Consider the following 12,396-nt stretch of genomic DNA (forward strand, 5'->3'; position numbering starts at 1 on the left):
CATCCATCCAACCATCTATCATCTAAACCGCTTATCCTTCTAGGTCGCGTTGGGGTGCCGGAGCATATCCCAGCTGTCATTGGGCGGCTGGTTGAATCCTATTATTTTATTTTGGTTGGTTGGACCTTGCAGTAAGATTGACCTCCTGAATTCTCCTGTCTGATTGGCTGGTTACACCCTGTGATTTTTATTGGCTGGGTTGGTTGCATCCTGTAATCTATCTAACTGATGATTCCCTCTCTTGATCTATAGAATTCATTTAGAGCGAAAAGTTTCAAATAAAATAATAAAATCCACAAGCAAAATATTAAGTATAAAATGTCCAAAATATGTTGCAAATACAAATAATGAGAGTTAAACCAATCTTATTTTTTAAAAAGATTGCTACTCATTTTCACCTTTTCTGATATAAATGTATAATTTTTTTAATTAGCTGATTTTGCTGATATATTTTTGCTTCTGAAAATTTTCTTTTGCTTTTGACTATTGGCACTTTTTTAACAGGGGCAGGTCTCAAAAGACGGCATTCACCTGCACTCTCTATTGGACAGCTGATTTTATTTGAAACATCTGGCACAAAATTAGCTCCATACTAACCTCTCATTGACTGAATGCCCTCAGTTTTGTGACAGTGGACTATGAAAAATTTGTGCCCCTGGTTCTTTATCCTTGAAGCTTTGTGTATGCACAATGCTTTAATGCCAATTAAATTAGCCGTTAACCAGTAGCCTAGCCGTTTTTCTGACAAATTGTGCTACCTTGTTGAAACATCCTACTGTAGCGCATATTTATAGGTAGCTTCGTACATAAAACCTCTAGGTAGGATACCTTGCTAGCTTACATCACCTTATGGAAAAAAAAATCCTGCCAGCATTAAAACTATGAAGCTCAAGTCAGATCCTTTATCAGCAGCTTCTCGTTTGAATATTCCCTTTCCTCCCTAAATGATGCAGCACTTATAATTATAACACCTCAGAATGTATCTGCTGCAACATTTAAGGTAAAATGGGAAAATTCAAACAAGAAGCCGGTGACCGTCCTTATCAGAAAATGTTACAAGCAGTAAATGAATAATTAGGATATTTTGAAAGCCTAAATTACCTTATCAGGGGATTAAGTAGAAATATAAAGCTGAGTCTGTACTGAATTAAACACACATATGAGACAAAATGCTTTCAGACATAAAACAACATTCAGCTGCTGTGGGCTTTACATACACTCGCCTTAATCTTGTTAGAGTTAAAAAGCAGTATTGACATCTGTCTATATTTTTCATTTCTGTTTTTACTATTTGGCCCAATAAAAACATTTTAGATGTACCTCAGTTGTTAAATATGTTTTTTATTAAAAATGAAGGGACCTCCAGAACTGAATAAATTCTTTAACAAATTGTGCTTAGTGCTAAATCATTAATGATTAAATTTTCTTTGGGTACTATTTTGCCTTACAACAGCCTGCGTGTACCATTCCTCCATTAACGTATTGTTAGGAAATGTTTTAGGCCAAAATCTTTTTTTAGAACTATCATTAAATAGTGCCTTATGCGTCCAGCAGCATATTCTTAACCATTTCATTTAATATCTTTCCGAGAGGTAGTGTCAAAATTCTTCTGACGTCTGGTTCCTATCACCACCACTATGAGCAATTCTTACATAGCAAAATTTATCACATCCTTAGTTTTGGCCCTGTACTGGTTGGGTCCTTGGCCCAGATTTGGCCCATATACTGTAAAACGAGGAGAACTAATGGAAGTGGCTCTGATGTGGCCCACACACTGTTAAATGAGTACAACTAACGGGTGTGGCCCAGATCTGGCCCATATTCTGTAAAACAAGACAATATAACGGCTGTGGTCCAGATCTGGCCCACACACTGTAAAGTAAGTAGAACTAAGGGATCTGGCCCAGCTCTGGCCCATATACCATAAAGTATGCAAGGTTAATGGCTGTGGTCCAGATCTGGCCCATATGCTTTTAGTATCTAAAAGGTATGGTCCAGATCTGGCTCAAATATGGCACACAGTTACGGCTGAATACCTACCTTGGTCCCTGGCCCAGATGTGGCCCTCATTTACTGCAGAACATGCAAAATATTAGTAATATTTCTTCTTAATATTCAATATGCATCAAAAAACATTTCAGAATAAGAAAACTCCATACTTATTTTGATTAAATTAAATAAAAACAGTAAATAAAGGAAGGAAAAAAGGCTTCATCTTTATAACAGGTCATTGTCTGCAATTTGTGTGTTTATCTTCAAGAACATACGCTGCGTATGGCCACTCCACAGACCACAGCCCTTGAGTCAAAGAGTATGTTTTCCATATTCATGAATAAATTTTTCACAATATTTTTGCATGAATTTTAAACCATGCCAGATAAAGCATTCTTGCACAAAGAGATAAAGGCTAAATCTGACATCTTCGTTGAAGCACTGTTCAGCGGGTTTAAAATGTAATTTTTCCAACATTTTGTTTTATGAAAATGACATAAATGACAAAAATCTTTGAAAAATTATACTTAAGCAGTCAGTGGAATACAAATGGTTATGTGTATGTCCCTAAAGTATAGCCGTCAACCCATTCAGTGTGCCTTTATAAAATCCATACACACATGCGATCAAGCCAACTGTGTATGAAAGAGACTATTTCTTTTATTACTGTTTAACTGTATCGTCTCGGAAGTGTGCAAATACTGCCGTAAAATGCTGCCTACTAAGACAGCTGCCTCCCGATTGGAACACATCACATAAATAATATATGTTAAACTGCTGTTTTGCACAGCCCAAATAAAAAAAATTTCTTAATGACAATCACACATATTCATTTTGCTCAAAAATACAAAACTGATCAAATTCAGGACTGTGTGTTTTCTTGTGATAATATGGGCCTATAGATACATGTCTGGTTATTGGTTAAGCCCCCCACACCCCCCCATTAGGGAATTTTAATGTTATATCTGTAGATACAGTAAGTCTGCAACTGAAGCATAATAGGAGCTCCTGATAATCCTACTCCAACTCATCCCAAAGGTATTGGATGGAGCTCCATCACTTCAGAGAATGCAGATCCACTGCTCCACAGCCCAGTGCGGAAGACTTTATAAGGAGGTAATGCCATTGCAGTACAATGCAGTGAAAGTCACTGTGGACAAGGAGATCATAATGAAGACTGCAAAGACATCTCCCCTGCCCTCAGCATACTGTACAGCAACTACTTTGTCTTTGGGGTGGAGTACCCTAAGGGACTTTAAAAAAAAAACTTATGTTTCTAGAAGTATTTGTATTTGAAATAAAGGAGGAGCGATTCCTTCCAATTACACTGAATCGAGTATTCCATTGTCTACGTGAGTAGAATTTAATGTTTTATATCATCTGGTATTACTTAAATGTATATGTTGTTCAAATATTTACTTGTGGTGCTGTTAAGGATGAAGGAGTTCTCACAGTTGAACATGCTGTTTAATTTTATGTATGTGATAGTGAGGTTTTGTAACTTTTAGTGTAACATCCAATGTAGTTCATTTTTTCCTGTATTTTTGTGTCATACATATTTTTATCTCAATACCATAAATCCTGCAATTTTTCCACAGATACCATCAGCATTGTACGGGCAAATGCCAAGATTTAATTTTCTGTAACTTTTGGTGTATTATTATTTTTAGTTTGTCATACATATAAGCGTTTGAATGTAAAAAGGAGCAATGATTTCTTCCTGTTACACTGAAAAAGTATTCATTTCTCTTTGTGAATTGACTTAATGTATAGAAGCTGGTGTGTGTGTGGATTTGCTTCAGCATCACAATACATTTTTTAATAAGCCCCATCACCATCGTATGGACAATAGCCATTTTGCATTGACTGAAGCCAAACTGTTTATATGAATTAACTCAATAAATATAATTATTTGCAAGTACAATATGGTCACCAGTCATTTTATGAAGTAGTCTATGCAATAACATTTCAATTTTTACAAGAATTTTCTATCAAATTTAAAAAAGAGCAAAATAAATTTGGACAAAGTAAAGCATGGTTCTTTATAGCGCCATACAGGGTTCTATATAGAACCATTTTCATACGGTTCTATATAAAACTCTTTTAACAGGGTTCTATATAGCACCAAAAAGGGTTCCACTATTGTTACAAGCCAAAGAACCCTTTTTTAGTACTATATAGAACCCTTTTTGGTAAGAGTGTACTATGTAGGTCTTTCCCACCCTGTTACTGATTCGATAACTTGTTTGCACACCTGTATACAAATGATAAAGTTTTATTTCTTTATCTTTTTTTTCTCTCCTTCTAGAGGCCTAGCAGTGATGTAGATTTTACAACACTGACCTTTGTAGAAAATAGACCTCATGAAACATGGACTACAGCATGAGCACCAGGACCAACCGTGCCAAAGACACTTAAAGACACTGGACACACTTTAATATTCGTCAAGCCTTCACACCCCTGATGATTTATTGTCCATTTCTTTATGAAGGACTAATGCAACATCACATGATCTTTACAGACTGAAGGGCACAGTGACTTCTGTCTGTTTGAACCTGACAGAGATCACGTTCCATGTTCTGGATCCTCACATTGCTCGTTCCCTGAGTAACAACCTGAAGATCTGCAGGGACAAATAAGAATCACATGAATCTGTTATCTGGTATCTATTATCTATTAAACAGCTATGCCTGCTGAAGAAACCAACAAAAACCAGCATGAATTCAACACTGGTCTAAATTTGCCTAAACTGATCTATGCTGGTTTTCCTAGCAGGGATAATAAAAATCTTATACTGATGTTTGTCTGAACTTATTTTACACTTAGAAAAGGACAGAGCATGATCATATTTCTGTCTCCCTGGAACACGCGTCTGAAGAGGCAAATGGTATTTTCCAATGGCAAAAGACTATTTTAAAGCCAGAACTACATATTTGTTTCCTGCTGTTGTTATGTGTTTATTTGTTTATTATGATGGAAGGCAACACAGTATAATGGTATGTTGTACAGAAACACTGTTCACACTTGGTGAGGCTTTATAATATCAAACTTTTCATACAGAGGGCAATACTGATGGAACTTACTAGATTGTAATTCTGGTACTTTTTTAAACAACCTACTAATTTTGTGAGAAGCTACTTAAGAGGATGTTACGATATTCACACAATCAAAGTGTAATGTTCACTGTAACAAACTACATGAGATTAAACTGTCCTGCTTCAGAAAAACTTTTTTTTAATATACTTAAAATGTAATATACTTTAATATACTTTTTATTACAATATACTTTACTCAAATGAACATACACATAAAACAAACAGAAAAAAGGCCCCAGAATACAATGCATTTATTTATTCCTTTGCTGGAGCTTGTATAGTAATGGAAAGCATAGGTCTTGGGCATCAGGGTGGTAGAAGGTGTTCAGTACTTTAGCACTTATTGTCTTGAAGTCCATTCTTCCATCTTCAGAGTCTCAAATCTGCAGCTTCAACTCTCACTCTTCTTCATCCTCCTCCTTGGGGCTCGGGGAGATGGGACACACAGGAAGCAGATGATTTCCTGCTCATTCATCAGGCCCTTGTGAACCATCATCATCCTCAGTGACAGTGTTGCATCTTTTCCTGCTTTTGGCCTTCCTTCTGCATCTCTTTTCAAAGTTTGAGCCTCATGTTCTTATGCTGGTTTGTCTTGTTTGTGCTGGTTCTCTTACCGACTTTCACCTTCCAGCTCAGCCTTCTTAAATGCTTTCACAAAGTCTGCAGATGGGGTCAGCTAAGTGTCCCCTGAGAATTGTGGGGCTCTCGTGACTCTGCTGGACAGTGGAGGAGCTTAGCTGCACCAATTGGACCAGGTGTATGGCATCGGTCTGAAGGTCTGCTGCCGACCGATCTGCACTCTCGGCCCGCTGGCTGGTGCAGCCTGCTGCCTGGCACGGTGGGGACATGGCTGAGGAGGAGGGCTTGGCTGAAGGACGGGTGATGGAGGAGGAGGCAGGGGGAACTTCAGATCTTCATGTCCAGCAGGACTGGAACGCACCTACAGTGGAATGGCCACACCCTGTACTGTAACGTCCAGTGAGCTCGCTTGTGGCCTGGGCACAGGAGCTGCAGCCTGGACGAAGATGGACTTCATGGAGCTTCTCCGTGGCTGCGGCTTCTTAAAAACAGCCTCATCAGCAAGCGTTTCACCTGCCTTTGGACCAGTGTTGATGGCGATGCCTCAACAAACAAGTGAGTTTCCAGCTTCACCCTTCACAGGCAGTGGTGGACACTTGGTGCGCCTTGGCTTCTTTGGAGGGTTCTTCACAGTTTTGTGTTCTTTTTCCCAAATGTCAGAGAAAAAAAAGAACCGCTGTCGATTGTAAAAGTAGGTGCACACACAGTCAGAGAGCAATAATAATAACGCAGTAGCACTGGCCCAACAGAAACTTTTTTTATACAACATGTGTTCCTCATAGATCCACTGCTTGTAGCTCTCCTCCATATCTGTACCTCAGAATTTTTCACAGGAGAATCAAGAAAAAGAATTCTGGGGAAGCAAATGTGCAAGTTCTGTTTCTGTTAAAAATCGGTGGTGTAAAAGAATGAGTTTGAAATAAAGTGTTGTAAAACAGTGATAACGGTCTGCTCTGATGAAGAGTCAAATGCGTAATGCCGTCTTCTGTGCAGGTCCAGCATTTATATAACTGGCTTACCATTATGACGCCATCAGCATGCCCATATTTGCATATACTGCATGAATCACTGAGTACATAATGACCAAATAAGGTGATCAGCCACGATTTTCCTCAGACCGGAGCACAAGTGGGCGTGGCACCTGTCAATCATTTTCGAGTCCAAACAATCGAATACAACACTTTCGTGGTCAATCACGTTTCCTTAAACCAATCACCAACTGGACTGTTAGCCTATATGAATAGAGTTAAGTTGGTTAGCTATTGCCAACATAAGTTGTCAGTCAGCTGATGCTTTTTCAGCCTAAAATATACACTCGTGTACACTTAACAAATTCTGTATATTTGCATTGGGACATAAAAACCTGTTTAATCATAACCTGCCTTTGCCAACCATCCCGTAAAATACGGTATCATCCCTTAAATGGAAACTAAAAGACGTGTTCAGTATTGAACTGATCCAGGACGCGCTTTGTTCCATAATATGAGAATCAATACAGTGCAAATCTATGGGAGAGAAATATCACGTTTGGCTATTAAGACAGGACGATCTGTATGAGACAGAAACCCTGCTGCTCTCCCTCAGCCTGTCTGCCATGTTATGTTCACGACCCAAACAGAGAATGTGACTCACGGCCATCGAGTAGTTGACGATACGCCTAACAGAAATTTAAAAAATGGCGAACTCCGAGCGGAAACGCAGACAAACTATGGACCACTGCAGTCGTGTCGTCATTTTGTAGTCGGCGCCATGCTTTTATTCCCATATTAGGAACTCTGGGTCTAAGCTCCATTTCTCTATGGCCAGAATGGATAGGATTTTTGAAAAATTGCTTCTGTCGCACCCTGTGTGAAATAAAAATGTTCAGAGCCCGATACGTTTTGTCCTGTGAACATTCTTCTAACGAATACCACTGGATCCTCCGAATTATTGCTACATATGAGCTAAAGCTACTGCGCACTGAATTCACGTTATTAAACTGGCTGTCTCCTTAAGCAGGTTATCACCTCCTGATAAACTGATTTCGGCAGAATATCCTAATTATTATTTTAATACTGGTAACATTTTTCTGTCGACATTTTCTCAGGACATTCGTCAGCTTTTTGTTCGACTTTTTCGTTCCACCTTAAATGGCAAAGCAGTTCAGAACGTGACTGCTGCACCACTTAAGGTGGAACAAAAAAGTCGAACAAAAAGCTGACGAATGTTCAGGGGAAATTCTGGTGAAAAAGATGCTGACTTCAGCTTGGAGGGTTGAAAGGCATGGTATGAGGAGGTTTCACTTAACAGAGTAACATTAACTTATTTTTGCTGTTTTACAGCACTGACAGGTCAGTAGTTTGTATCATTTGCTAATGTTTGTGATAGCTAGTCACAGCTGCTGCACCATTTAAGGTGGAACGGGAACATTCAAAGAAGAAGCTGAGAAAAAAAAAGCTAAATTCAGCCTCGTAGTTTTAACACGGGTAAGCTATTATTTTTGACAAGGAGTTTTAGCCTATCAAAATATTCTACCTAGAGGTTTTATTTACAGGTATACCAGTGCGAACACTTCGATAAGGTAGCACAGCTCGTCAGAGCACCGCCACAGCTTGCCTATAGTTTCGTGTAGGTTAGTGACATCAAATTGATGCACAGTAGCTTTAGCTCGCATGTTGCAATATTAGTATTACAGCTCTTTAACGACATTGTAATTCGAGGATCCAGTGGTATTTGGGAGAAAAATATACACAGGACAAAACGTATCGGGTTCTGAACATTTTTATTTAACACAGAGTGCGATAGAGGCGATTTTTCAAAAACCCTATTCATTCTGCCCATAGAGAAATGGGGCTTAGACCCGGAGTTCCTAATATGGGCATAACGAGGACTACAGAATGACGCACGACTACAGTGTCTAGAATCATTACATAAAAGTGTGTATATGTAGTAATTTAGGGGCTAAACCAGCGACCCCACCTTAAGTTGTACAGCCCCAGCTTGCTTATTGTAACTCGTACAGTGGATAGAAATTAGATGCCGTTCCACCTTAAATTATGTAGCACTTTCAGATGGATTTTTGTTTGCTAGCGTCCACTATTTAAGGTGGAACGGTAATTCCAATAGGAGGTTATACCATCAGCCCCAGAGATTATCAAATAAAGCGCGACGATGTGGTGCTGCTAACACAGAAGACGAATTTTATAAAAAGAGTTTTATAACTTAGCTAGCTGCTGTTTTCGCAATTTTCATACGTGAATTATGTGAATATGGACAGTAGCGGCAAGAACTGCAGAGAACCAAGGTATGAAAAAGCTAGTTAAGGAGGATGGAGAGATTTCTGAGCAGGTGGGCGGTGAGAAATGTTGACAGGATGTTAATTTAAGTTACTCAGCTAACGTTAGCATAGCATATTGACGGTCAGGATTGTGCTTTCATTTTATCACTATAGCCACCTTGTGTATTTCAGAATAGCTTATAAATAATAAACAAGAGATAAGAGTAAGAAAAGAAGAAGATAAAATGCACAGATTTTATTAAAGGTTATGCTGCACAAAGGCGGTGTGTATATAGAAGTAGAAATACAGTTGGAGTTTAAGGTGGGCTGGTCTGCATTACCTATATAACTACCTTTCTGAAAGTCCCACTCCAGCCCTAAGGATTTGTATGATAATCATAACAAATTTTTAAATCCAAATTGTTTGTAGTTTCAGTAGATAACTAAACAAAAATGTCAAAAAAGTAATTTTACTACTTGAATCACTATGCAAATTTGAATGTAGTTAAACTACCAGCAAGCTACTGCAAAATGTAATTAAACTTCTAGTTTAACTAGATGTCCTTCACTACTCCCCAACACTGATAGATAGACTGTGATCATTTTTAATGTGAAAGTGAAAATGCATCATATTTAAGATTCATATAATGTAAACAGTAACAAGTGAGTAGTAAATAATATTTACCATTTTATTCATAATAATAATACATACTATAAAAAATATATGTTAAACTGTTGTTTTGCACAGTTTCTTTAATAATGCTCACACGTTCCCTTTGCTCAAAAATACAAAACTGATCAAATTCAGGATTGTGTGTTTTCTTATGATAATATATGGGCCTATACATACATGTCTGGTTATTGGTTAAGCCACCCCCCCACACCCCCATCAGGGAATTTTAATGTTATGTATGTTATAGCGACTCAAACTATTTAATTATAACCATTGCCTTACCTGTTTTCCCTATTTCTGTATTTTAATATTTTATACTAACATTGTTTGCTATCCAGTGTCGACCAGAGGAGAATGGGTTCCCCTTCTGAGTCTTGGTTCTTCTCAAAGTTTCTTCCTCTTGCTCTTAGGGAGTTTTTTCTTGCCACTGTCGCCATTTGCGACACTCATGGGGGCTCAGACCTGGATTTTTTCTGCTTTGCTGCTTTGTGACAACGCCTGTTGTAAAAAAGCGTTATATAAATGAACTTTGACTTGACTTGACTTGATATCTGTTGACACAGTAAGTCTGCTACTGAAGCGTAGTCAGAGCTCCTCAGTACACCCTCCCACCGCCCACCCCTGGTTCCTTATTTCAACTTCTGGAAGTTGGCATGACTTGTGCCAAACAGGCCTGATTGTGTCAAAGGCAGGGGCCTGGAGAAGCACTGAAGAGCACTGAAGATCTTGTTTGTACTATGTACCATTAAGAATGTTTTTGAGAGGATATACAAAGAGAGTCTTAGTTGTAACCACATAAATAGTTTATTTGATTCCATTGTTAATTACACTATGCTGTGTTTTTTGTCCCTCTCTGTGCGTGCAGGCCTCTGTGTGTACATGCAAGGCCTCTTTGTATATGCTTGGGCTTTGTCCTGAAGTGCTATATATGTTTTAACAAGGCCTGGGAAACACTGCTCAGTCCCATCTTGAAGATAAATTGTAACTTTGCAATAGTCCCTTTTTCACTGGAAGTAGTCATTGCAGGGCAACACTGCTTCTGCTAAAGCAATGACAGTAACAACAAGTAGAGTGTGGACAGCTTCCCCAAGTGTTTGCGTTTGAAGCAAAAAACAACCTTATCTCCCAGTTTCAGTGGTTTGTCAGCTGATGATGCGCAGATGAAAAATGAGTTTGTGCAATAAACAAAGGAATAAACTTATGGAGGAATATGGAGGAAAAGAACCTCTGTGTCTTACCGCTGCTGACTAACGTAGCTGGAGATATTGAAACAGCTCGCTAATTAACTAGTTGTCAAAAAAGCTAAAAACGCACACATGCCGCTTTCAGAGAAACAGTTTTCATTTTCTCCCTCAAAAGCTGTCAGCATCTGAGAAAGCGAGTGCTCAGTGGGTAGATGTTTGTTCCCTGAGCTGGTATTTGTGTTAAAACATCTACAGTGGTGCGACAGGCCACAACAACCCGGCACGCCCCACTACCGGCATGTGTGCATTTTTAGCTTTTTTGACAACTAGTTAATTAGCGAGCTGTTTCAACATCTCCAGCTAACATGGCTTATCTAGTATTTGGTTATTTTCACCTATCCATCGATTTATCACTTTGTAGATGTATCTGACGTTATTGTACTTTGATAGCCGTGAAGGAATTTTTCCATGAAGCATTTAGATCCTTTATTTAGTTTGGACTTTGACATTGTTGTGTGCTTGGTGTTCCCCAGCCATTCTGGATACATCCTTGAGCTCCAATCTTGGCATCTATGACAAAGATAAAGTGAGACACTTGAGCTGAAGTGATACGAACGCCAGTGTTTCTGAGGTTAAAAACTGTCCGTAAGACAATAGCGGAACTCGTTTTACCCAGCATTTACGCACTTCCGTTTCTTGTGAAAAGGGCCTATTGTTTAGGAGCCTTGGCCTGCACACACATACACACACACACACACACACACACAGATCTAGTTTAATCCTGGCCCCCATACACACACAGAGACCTCGGACCATAACTTTATTTTTTACCCATTTCATGTACAAAGCATATATTTCAACATTTCCTTGCTTGGTCACAGTTAGGCATAACCTGTTTAGTGGGATATGTTAACTGATGTTATATGATGTAATGAAAAGCACAGCTGTTTTAATTTATAGATAATGGTATAATCGAATGCAATAGCTTAAGGTCAGTGATTATTATTTTATGTGATGGTAAATTAATGAATACAACTAAAATGGCTGATGAAGGGTGACCTGGCACTTTTAGGAGAAGAACAAAGGTGAGTGTCACAGAAGGCCAAGGCTAACTGAAGAAACATGTATGTATGTAAAAGGTACAAAATTGAGCAGTATAAAAAGTTTGATTTTCCTGTTTTTTTTAGTTGCAGCCCCAAGCAACTCTAATGCTTTCATTTGTGAAGGCTTAATCTTTAATAAAAGATTGTACCTTTCTCTGCCATTCTGTGTTTAACTGTTTTCTGTTTTGTATTAGATGAAGATTTATTTTTGAATGCCGTTTTTTCCACAACATAAACGTGCCTGTTTAAGTATATTACTTTCCTTACTGATGCTCTTCTATTTGTCTTCTCTTCAAACTTAACTGCTGGCTTGTCCTTTTGAAAATGATGAACTTGGGCAGGAAAATCCATTAAATGAGGGTTTTAACTCTTAAATGGTGAACGTCAGCTGTTTTCTTTAACTTCAGTACCGTGCCACTTATGACATGCCAGATATGGGCCAAATGTACTGAGGTGTAAATCAACTGAGCACTGATCTGCTGCAACATAACGGTGCTGTGGCCCTCATCCTTCA

Source organism: Colossoma macropomum, unplaced genomic scaffold (assembly GCF_904425465.1).
Source record: "Colossoma macropomum unplaced genomic scaffold, Colossoma_macropomum, whole genome shotgun sequence".
NCBI classification, from domain to species: domain Eukaryota; kingdom Metazoa; phylum Chordata; class Actinopteri; order Characiformes; family Serrasalmidae; genus Colossoma; species Colossoma macropomum.